Below are 12,950 nucleotides of genomic sequence, written 5' to 3'. Positions count from 1 at the left end.
AAAAAAATATAACAACCAGTAATAACAAATAATGAAGTGCTCCAACCAGTCCCTCAGCGACTGTCAATCATGCACGATTTCTGCGAACTCTTTTGCTTTGAAAATAAAAAAAAATAGGGAAAAGAAAACATTCAAAAAGTTGAATTCCACTACGGTTCCATGTACGCAACCTCACATTGTACGTGCCCATAAATCACGCATTATCATGTACCTCCGCTTATCCTATGCAGACCATGTTTAGAGCTCGTGGAGCTATCTCCCCCGGGTTTTGATTTCTTATTTACACGAACCACCAGACGAGGCCAAGAAGAACCGTGCTTGATAAATAGCTCTGTGCTATCACATGTAAAAACAAAACATCTCTCTGCGGATTATACGACGCGCTCGCTACACATATATTTGATATCAAAACGTTGGGGCTTCGTCTTCTTATGACCTGGTAGGTTTGTGCGGATGTGACCAGATTTGAAGAACTTTATTGACAACGGGCACAAGTTTGGGGGGGGTGTCTTATTTTCCGAGTCCGGAGAATATTGAGTTTAAGTTTATTTTATTTGTTACACAGATGATCCCGTTAAGTCCATTTCTCGGCAGTTTTACAAGGGAGATATGGTAATTCTCGCAGTATTGTGGTTGGACTGGCCACTTAATTCAGCCAGAATGTTTCTGTATAAATAACCGACATCTGTAAATACAATGTAACATCTAAATGCTGTACAGAAATAGTGGCCATAATGACACTATATATAGAGAGGGACAGTCGGTCATGGTCGTTGAGCTCTGTACTTGTATAGGGGTGTCTCAGGTAAGGGAGTTCCAGACTATTGGGGCAACAGAGGAGAAGAGCACCCCCCTACACACAAGAGAGAAGGTTTACTGGGGGTATTGATAGAAAGTATTGATTGCTGGACCAAAGTGCGTGGACAGAGGATAAGGCGAGTCCGTGGAGGACCCAGAAGCACCAATGTAAAACTATCTTCTTGGTTCTTTCGGTAAAGTCACGTAGAATGGAAATAATAAAATAATAAAAATAAAACATAATAAAATAATTCTCACGACGTTTCGGCCACAACGCAAGCAGCCGTCCTCAGGCGAAGACCAGGTCTGTCGGGGAGACAGCGTCTGAATGTTTTATTTTTATTATTTTATTATTTCCATTCTACGTGACTTTACCGAAAGAACCAAGAAGATGAATCCCTGCATTCACGAAAGTTTTAAATCGAAATGTAAAACTATTCACCACATCGAGAGTTAAGAATGCCCCAGGTCTGCGCTGTAAAACATCTGTAATGTCGTGAGACGCCCACGAAACAGAGCCGAGCAGCTCTTAGGGCCCTTCCTGCAGAAAAAAATCTACCTTATAGCACAGGGGTCGCAACCTACGGCTCCGGAGCCGCATGCGGCTCTTTACGGGCTGCTTCTTGACGATATGTACGTATGTACAGTATGTACTCAGATGCATTGCGGCTCTTGAAATACTGAATTTTGTACCGAATTGGAAAGAAATGGCTCTTCTTGTTATTTTGGTTGCCGACCCCTGTTATAGCAGAACAAGTATGTAGTATGTCATGGGACCTCCCTTGCCAGTATCAAAATATAAGAACAGGTTGTGTACCCTTTCTGGCATTAAAACAGTTGTGTTAAGATGTTAAAACACCAAACTGAAACCCTTTGCAAGGAATCGCGTCTTTGCAAGTATATGTAGTTAATGCAGACATGATTCTGTGCAAAATGTTTCAGTTTGGTGTTTTAACATCTGAACACCTCCTGTTTTATTGCCAGAAACTGTAAAACCTATTCTTATAAATACGTAGTAGGCCAATGTTTCAGGTAATATCCCTTCTTTAGAGCACGCAGAGAGTGATAACAAATAGGTTGACCGTGGTGCCCCGAGCCAACAGCAACATTTATTCGGACGGCGAGGCCACAGCTGAGCATGGTGGCGCATGCCAGGAATCAAGTACAGTTGTGAGCTGAGCTGGTGGACCACGCAGAGATCACAACAAAGTGTGAGACACCCACGAGATGGAGGGACACGAAGCTACTTGCTCACGCCGCAGCCGGCGGATGGGGCCTCGACGGTCCCCAACATTTTTGACACCTGGGACCGGTTTAGTGGAAGACAATTTTTTCACGGACCGAGGGGGGGGGGGTGGTTCATCATTGGGTCTTTCCCCCTTTTCAAAGAAGCTTTCCAGCGACGTTTGTTTTTTACTCATTTTGGCTCGGGGTTAAAGCTTGTGGGCTTACCAAAACTGTGTCTGAGACGAGTGCGCAGTGCGGGAAAGAGGCGCGGACGGAAGTGGTAAATAAAATGATGGGCGGGCCACGTGCCGACTCACCGCTCACCTTCTGCTTTGCGGCCCGGTTCCTAACAGGCCACGGACCGATATCGGTCCGTGGCCCTGGGGTTGGGGACCCCTGCAAGTCTAGAGAACCCCGCCGTAGGGTGTTTGAGCCCACATATTGGAAGGGGTGGAAGTGGCCACGTTTTGCCCCACCGCATGTGACTGGCACCCGTTTATCTTGCCGAGTGAGGTGGCGGTCGGTCCGGGTGGCAGGAATTTAAGAAGTGCGCCGATTGTTTCAACTGCTGCACCAGGAAATCGAACCGGGGACCACTGGACTTGCAAGTCCGGTGCGCTTCGGCATCGCACCGAGGCAGCATCGGAGGTTACCAGTAGATGGCAGTAAGTCAAGTATTTGTATGACCTATGTAGAAGAGTTTTCAGTGGGTTTCTCTCACGTGCGCAGTGATTTCTCTGGGCACTTTAGTTTCCCCCCTATGTGCAAATTATATACGGGAATACGACAAGAACATGCCCAAATGTTTTCAACAGGACCGACCCTTTTGAACCAAAAAAAAGAATCTTGAGGCTCTCCTGAGTATTTTCTGTGTAAATACAAAAATATTGGTTTGTAAAAAAAATCCTTTTGTGTCCAATATGCAAATAGCATTTAATTAAAGCCACATAAGCTGGGAATGCTTTGTATATATATACACACGGGAGAACGAGGTCACAAATCTTTCAACAAAACTGCCCATTTAAATCGGAAAAGCCTCCCGCAAGTATACCGCTCCGGATATTGCGTGTAATTCTGCACCGTGCATAAGTCAATGCCAACAACTCTGCGGATAGCGCAGCGCAATGCTTTTGTCCCTTTGGCTACAGTTTCTCTCCGACGTTATACCCCCCCCCCCGACCACTCTAACTCTTAATAAAAATAATAATAAAAAGTCTTGGTTGATGGTGTTTCTCTTCAATCTAGAGCAGTGGTTCTTAACCTTTACTGCAGCCTTGCACCCCTTTGATTCTCAATCGTAAAACAAATGCATAATGTTCATGAATACATCGGGGTTTGATGCAACAAAGTAGTTGCATCAAACCTACGTGCTCGTGCTTACGTGCCCGTGTTTAACTTGTGTTTTCGATATAATTTACCTTCAAAACAAACCAGGCCATGTCTCGCATCCCCAGAAGGGGCATGTCGCACCCTCAAGGGCTGCTTGCACCCCCAGTTTAAGATCCACTGATCTATCGCATGCCCTTTGTTTTATAGCCGCGTCACGTTTCGAAATGAAATATTGAGTGTGTGTGTGTGCGCAGGCGCATGTGCGGTAAGTTATGGAAGTGCTGTAACACAACACTGGGGAGAGTTAAAAAAACAAGCCCTGGCCAGGTTTCACTTCGGCGATTTCAGTCGTGTTTTTTGTACGTTCTGGAAATCTGTGTTTAACTCCAATGAGCAAATGAGTTTCTCTCTCGGTGTCTTGAGCTTTGTGTGTATGTATGTGTGCGTGTTTGCTTGTGAAATGCCGTGGACAAATGTGTGCTTTTGTTTTCTCCATACTGATAACAATATAATTGAATGTGAAATTTCAAGAACACAATCATTTTATGTGGAGCGATGGATCCAGTGGTTCGCACACTTTTGCTATAAATCCAGCATCAGTGGCGACTCTCCTGGGCTAATCAACCAGAATTGACTAGCTTAGTGAAGTATGGTTAAACAATCCCACAATCGACACAGCCTTCATTTTGTCGTGGCTTGACAAAGAGCTATAAATTATTACCATTATCATCATCATCATTCCTCCCTCCAGGATCAGGAAAACAAGCACCGCTTTAACGAGGTTGCACAACTTATTGGAACGTCTGTGTTGGTTTTGTTAAGGTTAGAACGACCCCCATCATAGGAATGTGGCATTCTTATCGCTCAGGACCACCAGTGGGGATGATGATCATCCAATGTCCATTTGCTGGGCGCGGTTTTGATGGACTGCATAAGCCACTTCGTGATAGGAGAGAGGTCAACTTCAGCGTTAAGAGAGAGGTGTTTGAGACAGGAGTAATGCCTGTGTTACCGTACGGGTCAGAGAGCTGGACGTTAACAAAGGAACTGGAGGAGAACCTTCTGGCCTCTGAATACAGGTGCATGCACAGAATGCTGAGAATGCCATGGAAGGATTCGTGAAGTTCAAAAATATGACATGACAACAAAGTGGTGTAAGATGTAATGGGGAAAAGGAGGCTGGGATGGGTGGAACGTGTGTGTGGGTACCAGGAGACATCAGCGAGACCAAACACCAGATGGTGGCTGGCATACTGCAAGAGCTGCACTCAATGGTGGCTCGTCAACTTTGCAACTATCATCATTGATTATGTATACCGCGCCTCCCGTGCAGTACATTTCGAGGCTTCAGAACTTAGGGGTATTTGAGTGAATCACTCAAGAAGGATCGAGAAGATAGAGAGATGCCAAGAAGATGTTATGGGAATCAATGCCAACGGCGATTATGACCCCATGACCTTCATCTTAAAAATTGTCATAAGGATACATTTTGATAGCTAAACAAGATAATCACATTGACATGGATAGGACGTGAATTAGCAGTGGATTGAGAATGTTTAAATACCTAGTTATGCGTATTGTGCAGCAAGTATATGATACGGCCTGCGGGTGATGACTTTGATGTGGCTTGTGGGATTTTAAAAGTATGATTTTGTAGCATTATATTTTTTTTAACAAATGATGACGCATGCACAGTACTCAAGAGCATTTCAGTTCAAAATTGCTTCTGCGTTCGCAAATTGCTTTTGGAATAGTCTGTTTTTGTTTATCAACTCGTCACGCAAAACACGCGCACACACGCACGCCACACAGAGCGACGCGCGCATTGAGATGTACGTGTATGTGGACGCAAGGCAATGCGATTGCATATTGCGTGACAATAATTATTAGTATCGTCGATGTGATTTCATGGGGGAGACTGAATCCATATATTAATCACAGCCCTCGCCGTGTCTATACGCACGCAAAATGCTCTTTCCAAGTGTAAACAAGCAATTATATTGTGCTTCAAAATGAGGCATTGCAGCACTGCGTTGCTGTGTCACATGATACAAACACGGTTGTATACATATTTTTTTACGAGTCTTATTAAATTTAATGACATTCAGCGCCCTGTGCGACTTGAGGTAACTCCTTCGGTCTCGGCTATCATCAGCGGCGATTGATATATGAACTGGCTGTGGGTACAACCTGCACTAACAAGTGTGGTGAAGCTGTTTTGGTTGTTGTTGGAAGCCTGTGACTTCCCACAGCCAGGCAAAGGCCTCCTCCACATTTTCTTCAATTCGCGCCTTTTCTTAACTGCTCTTGTCCAGTCGTGGCCTCTGAAATCTTTGATTTTGCCTCATTGCCGTCTCTCCGTGCGTCTTCCTCTGCATACTTTGCCTTCTCTCGGTCTCCACTATGTAGTTCATTTTGCCCACCTCATCTCAATTGTTTTCACGACGTGTCAAACAACTCAACGACTGACACAGCGAAGGACTTCATCCAACGGTGGACTGAACAAAAAGTCTGTAAAATATTATCTGTTGTGAATGCGCAACGTTTAGGGACAATGCCACATTGTAAAATGAAATAGTGTGCTTTGAAGAATAGTCCCAGTGTCTGGAGCAATTTCCCTTCCGATTTAATGTAACTCTTCAATTTCCCTGAAGGAAACTATTTCCGGAAAGGTTTGCACCGTTTCACGAAACATTCCGCTTCCAATTTTCACAAACGCATGACATGCGTCGTAAACGTTTGTATATCTTGTATATAATAAATCTGCCAATGAAACTAATACGGGACAACGTTGGACACATATCACCCACACGTTACGAAGAACAAATGTTTAACCGCGTCATTTTGAACTACAACTCAACTTTGGCACTTTATAACTCCATATTATATTGCGTAACTAAAAAAAACCCTATAAATTACATTGCAACGGTAACACGAAGCCATTTCTCGTACGCGTCTGCGTGGTGTCTCCTTTGGCAGCAAGTGGGTCTCCCAAACCATGGCCTCTTCCACCCCCCCCCCCACTCTCCTATAACATCACCTCTTGTCCCCATCTCTCCTCCTCCACCCCGACAGGTCTCAGGTTATCGTGTGCAAGGCAAGACCCCCCGTGGAGGGCAGCAGTCGGACTTTAATCGCTTAATCCCAGGTGAGCGGCACCGAGCGCACGCGACCCTCGAATTCCTGCCATGGCCTTTCTCCTCCAAAGCTCCTGGCGTCACCTCAAACTCCTCTCCCTCTGCCTGGGCCTTTTGCCACCCCCCACTGAGCCCTTCTCCTCACTTCCCCCTGCCCATGCAAAGAAAAAAAAATCTGCCAGTCATCCGGACTGTTTGGTTAACCCTTAAATGTATGGATGGAATAGAAAATATCGGTCCGCAAAACTTTCCAGACGGGGCTTAAAATGTGTGTTCTAATCGCAGGGCTTTCACGGAATGGACACCACCGGTATGCATGTCATTGCTCGCAGTTTACGCGTCACGCCGTGGTGAAGAGGCCACATTCCCAAAAATCCTTCATTTCTAAATGGCTTTCAAATGATCGGTGACATGTTTTTTAAAAATATATTTTTAAAATATGTATTTAGATTTTTTTTTTATCGAACAAGAGCACGGTACAAAGCGCGAGCAACGGGGAGAGGGTGACAGCACATTTATTTTTTTACAAATCCAAAATTTCAGCACCATTGAAGACCCAACTCTTCCCCTGCGTGGCACATTCGTTCACTAAAATTGGTTATATAGTGTATGCATGATAGTAAACAGCATCAGCAACCCAGCAGCAATTGTTCAGCATTTACAGCATACTGACGAGCGCTGGAAGGTCCAAATCGCTCGATAATTTTCTGTATTCACAAATTCTCCGAGAAAAAACAAATCATTTCCAAACTTTGTCAAAAAGTTATACAGATCTGGGCAATGGCGAGTTTGGTGAATTGCGTGGTGAGTTTAGACGCAATTGGTGTCGGTGATTTTTAGTTTTCATTAAAACGTGAGAAGTGTCCCCGGAGACGATGGGCAGACACAATATCAACCAGCTATAGAAATACATGTTCTCTCTGCCTGTGTCCTCTCTTTTGGAAAGTTCACACTTAAATTCTAACTTAGCAATCTTTGAAATACGTAATCAACCAGGCTATGCGTTAATTGTGTGTTGACCGACTCTCTGTGTTGTATTACATCACATTTCGATATTTTGCGAGGTTATTTAATTTTAGTGTGCCTTTCTCATAATTTCAAGCTTGTGTGCCGTGCCACGTCGTCATCTTACTTGCGCAGCAGCAACACGTTGCCGTACATTCATTGATATGCTAATTTTCTCTGCCCCCTCCCTCTCTCCGTCCCCTCCCCCCCTATCTATATTTAAGGGACCGTCACAGAAACGACCCCTCTCTCTGTGCCGATATGTGTCCTCTCTCTGTGTGTCCTTGTGATGTCTGTCTGCTTATGTCTGTCTATAGTTTTCTAGTTAGATTTTTATTGCTATTTCTTTTATGCCTGATGATGATTGCTTGTGTTGCAATCGAAACGTCGCTATTATTTTAATTTATTATTTTATTTTTAGACGTGACTTAACCGAAAGAACCAAAGAATAATTCCTGCAGTCACGAAAGCTCCAAATTAAGAATGACCTATAGACTCCACTATTACTATAATTACTGCAGCTCTTCTCACGCCACATCACGCGAATCCGAATTTTGGCCGCCAATCCACAAATACACGCACAAACACACAGAGTTAAAGAGCCTCAATTTTTGCCGAATAGGACCACAAAGCAATACGTGCTGTTAGTGAACATCCGTTCAGGATGACACGGCGCACGAGGGGGTGATGTGGCCATGACCGTACCCGCCTTCGTGTCTCCCCAGTGCTGATATTTGCACACTGAACAAGGTACTCTGTTAAGGCTGAGTTGACCGAGGGGAGGTGCAGGAATTACTCTTTGGTTCTTTCGATAAAGTCACGTAGAAAAAATAAAATAAAATAATAGAACACGACGGTTCGATTGCAACACAAGCAATTGAGCAATATTTGGAAGAACGCAATCAACCAGGTGGGGTGTTGACTGTTTTGTTGGCCGACTCTCTGTGTTGTATTGCATTATATTTCCAAGTTTACTATGTTTGTTTTCTCATTCATACAATCATGCAATCGAAACGTCGTATTCTATTATAATTTAACTTCTTTCTACGTGACTTTACCGAGTAAGTGCAGGAATATTTCAAACTCGGGTTGCATGGTTCATAGTGCCGTGCTATAACCATGCCGCCACTACTCATAAATACAAATATTCCCCTTATAGCCTTAACAGACTGTTGGGGCAAGTGCTGTTAGCGAGCAACCTATGAAGGCACACCAAGGGGTGGGTGGCCAACACTATGCCCGGCCGCCTTTGTATGCCCAGTTTCGATGTTTACACATAGAACCGGATACTCATTAGAGAGACTGAGTCGACCTTGGGGAGGCCCAGAACCAGTTCAGATAATCTTTACTGCTGCTGTTGGTCGTGAGCGGGAATCGAACTCGGGTCGCTGAGTTCGTAGCGCAGAGCGCTAACCGCTAGGCTACCGCTCCCCACATACACGCACGCACACCGATTCATACACATACAGACACAGACACACACATGCACACACACACACATACACCCTCTATCACGCGCACACCCACACACGCTCCCACACACACTAAACATGCCAACTGCCTATCACGCACGGAACTCCGCCCTTTAAACGAGCTCTGATTTGAGGAGGCGGCGTGCGTTTTATGAGCCGCGCTCTTATATTAGTGAACAGGTGCGAAAACACAGAGGAATTCCACTTAAGCAGAGACCCGCGCATGCACATTAAACGTGGCACACAGACGAACTCGACAGCGCATGTTGTTTTTGTGTTTTTTTTCGTCTTCATCCTGATTTTTGTTATTTCTTCCACAAAATCGTTGCTTTTTCAAGATCGTCAGTCACGGTTTCTGAGCACAGGCTCAAAAGCCCCCCACCCCCCCCGCCCACCAAAACGCCAAGTGGCCAGTCACAAGGAGCACGACTGAAGGTGTAATTTATAACATTTTAACTCGTAGGCTTTCGTGACCAATAATATATATAATCACTGGCGGAGCCAGGGGGGGGGCACGTGCCCCCCCCCAATGATCCGATCGAAATCACTAATTTCGATCGGATCATTGGGGTTTATTAGTAATAAATCGGCATTTTGCTACCCCCACTGCCACTGTATAGCATATTATTATGTGCCACTGACTTTATGAGATGATAGGACAATAGTCTGAGTCTATAATTGGCAATAAGTAACGGCAAAGCAGTTATAATGGACTCAGAATTGTGCGCAGTTGCGTGTACAGCACACGACTTCCCTGAAGGCATTCACCTTCAGCGAGCACGATGGCGATCACACAACGCGGTCCGAATTCGACTCTCGATCGATGGCTGCGCCATCGCCACACACGCGTTGAATAAAAAGCAAGGGACAAGTCCTTACTTACTCACAACTCCTATCATTTTTCATTGCTGGAGGGGTTGCCCCCCCCATTGTCCATAATAGAGGTTTACAATTTACAATTGTAAGCGTTGTGGGTTTACTCTCGAACACACAACCGGTGTGCTGAACTCGTAACTAATTGGCACGTTTTGTTTACGTGACAAACCTGACTTATTGGCTGTGTCGGGTAGTGGCGGGTTTAACGACACATTTATATTTACGCGATCTAACCCCCCAAAAAAACCCTCTATTATGGATAATATACAACATGTAAACATTTTTTTATTAAATTGAGCAAGCCGCTAGGTTAGAAGAACTTGGAAAGAGAGACGACAGGATGAAATTACCAAGTTGAACAGTACGAGGGCAGAAGCAGAGAGAGAAGTGTTCTCACCTGCAGTGCGGTGATGAGTGGGCGACTGGGTGAGTTGGTGGGTTGGTGGCTGAGTGGGTATGTGTGTGTGTCTTATTCTTGGTTCTTTCGGTAAACTCACGTAGAAGGGAAATAATAAAATAATATAAATATAAAACAATAACAAAATTCGTGAGAATTTTTTTTTATTGTTTTATATTTATATTTTATTATTTCCCTTCTACGTGACTTTACCGAAAGAACCAAGAATATGAATGCCTGCAATCACGAAAGCTTTAAATCAAAATTGTGTGTGTCTTGTTGTGACCTGCAATGTGGTGGTTGAACACACTGTCGATGTCGAAACAGTCAGGCATGGTAGACCGAGCCCCCAGCATGGCAGGAGCCAACTTTCGCGATAGAGAGCGATTTTATTTTATTTTTTCTTCCTCTGCATCAGCTTGCATGCACAGCTGCTTCAGAAATGTGGAAAAGCGCATCAGACCAAGTATAAGTGAGGTCCGTACCCAATGATTAATACAAATTACCACCGCTATTCTGCAGACACAAATTACGCGCACATCATAAATAACGTAGAGCCCTCCTTTCAGAGGTGTACAAATAAATAACCTTTTTACAGGCAATCCTCCAAGGTCAACCCCACCCATTCGAAGTGGCACAGCTCACTCTGAATCTGTGGCATCGGCACGCGGCAAGACAAATGAGCACATTGTGAAAGTTTGTGCGTGGGTGACAATGCACTTCGTTAAATTACATTCTTTTAAAAAATTACGTATTTTTGTACTTTGAAGAGCTAATACTTGGATAAAAAAATGTATGCAGTTTTTTATTCGAATCAAGCCTTCGATTTGTGACAGGTTCGATGATTGCATCCGTTTTTGTTCAATTAAAAGCCTTTTAAAAAGAAAATCAGAAAAGGCCAAGCTTAATTGTAATTAATACTCGTTCTTATTTTCTCGACCAAACAACAAGATAACAAGTAAACAACAACAATACTATAATGATTATAATCGCGAGTGTGAATCCAGTGACCCGAGTTCGATTCCTGGCCACAGCTGACGTCAGTGGTGAGTGACATCTGAACGAACCTGCACTGACCAGCATGGCCAAGCATGGTTAGATGACACCTATGAGCTGGCACGGCGTGCAGACGCCTTCATCCTGCAGTGGATTAGACAAAGGGCTCTCAACTTTCATGATTTCATTATTATGTATTCTTGGGTTTTTTCCGTAAAGTCACGTAGGTAAAAAATTTAAATTAATAAAAGTAAAATAAAATAAAATAAAAATCACGACGTTTCGGAGGCAACACAAGCTTCCGTCTTCAGGTGGAGTCACGAAAGCTTCAAATCTAGAATTTCATTATTACTTTAACAGATGGGATCGTAACAATTACTCGTTATTGACGATATCCTTATAATGCACCAAATCCCATTGAGTCTTGAAAGCTAAGCGGGTTGGAACCTGGTTCGCACTTGGATGGGAGACGGCCAGTGCTTGCCAGGTGTTGTAGGTGTGAGGCTGCGTGAAGCCTTGGAGATAGCAGTGTTGAGTGTTACCCTTTGCACGTGTCTGTCGTGGGATTCCTCCAGGCACTCCTCCGGCTTCCTTCCGCAACAAAGCCAAACACTCATTTACGATATTGCCCAAAAAATGTTGAGGCTTAAATCAAGTCTTTTCATAATCGGATGAATTCGGAGAGTTTAGCATGCTCCTATTAACGGGACAATACATATATATCGGGAGTGGGACGTGCAATTGATTTGGGCTGAAAAAATATTTCCCTCTGTCTGATTTCGTGCATGCGCCTCCTGAGCGAACAATTCCTTCCCCACTTAGGGGAATAAACAACTTCTCACCATGGCGTTAACATCCGGTTACTAGCATGGGCACTGTGATCGTGTCACATGCGTGAGAAGGTTGGAGGCCAAATGTTGATGAAGGATAAATATTGTGATAATTACACAGCCCATTCTTAATTGTCATAACAACGTAAATTTCTGTATCTCCAAAGCACACTTTCATATCATCCCAATCACGCAGACAAATATCAACCATTTAGCCTACACAGACTGTTGGGACATGTGCCGTTAGCGAGCACCTATGAAGTCTGGCACGGCACATGAGGGGTGGTGTGGCCAGCACCATGCCTTGACGTCTTTGTCTCACCAGTGCTGAGGTTTACAGAGTGCACAAGCTACTAAGTTAAGGCTGAGTCGGCCTAGAGGAGGCTCATGACTGATTCAGATATTCGCCACTGGTATTAGTCATGGCGGAGAATTTAACTCAGATATCCAGGTTTGTAGCGTAGCGCACGAACCACTATGCCACCGCTCCATGTCAAACACACACACCTAAACAGACATACTATCAGGTTTTGCTATTCATAATATACCATTTAAAGTATACTTCCAGTGAAACAGAAAACTGCAATCTATTAGAATGCATTGTTTATTTTACGTGATGCAAAGGAAGTACAATTCTCCGTCCCGAGGCTATTTTTCACAGCTTATAAATAAACGGAGAGTGGGGTTGTGCAGTGGTATAAACACTTGCGAATCTGGCCACCTGAGATTTATTCCCACGTATGTATGTATGTTGAACTTCTTTCGCACCATACGTAGCCAACCGCGTTAATCGTTCTGCGAATATCAGTGGCAGGTGATATCGGAACTGGTGCAGCGCCCTCCCCTACACCAAACAAGAGTGGTCAAACAACCCCCATTACTG

This window comes from Lampetra fluviatilis, chromosome 24 (assembly GCF_964198595.1).
Source record: "Lampetra fluviatilis chromosome 24, kcLamFluv1.1, whole genome shotgun sequence".
NCBI classification, from domain to species: domain Eukaryota; kingdom Metazoa; phylum Chordata; class Hyperoartia; order Petromyzontiformes; family Petromyzontidae; genus Lampetra; species Lampetra fluviatilis.
This window is presented reverse-complemented; position numbering follows the sequence as displayed.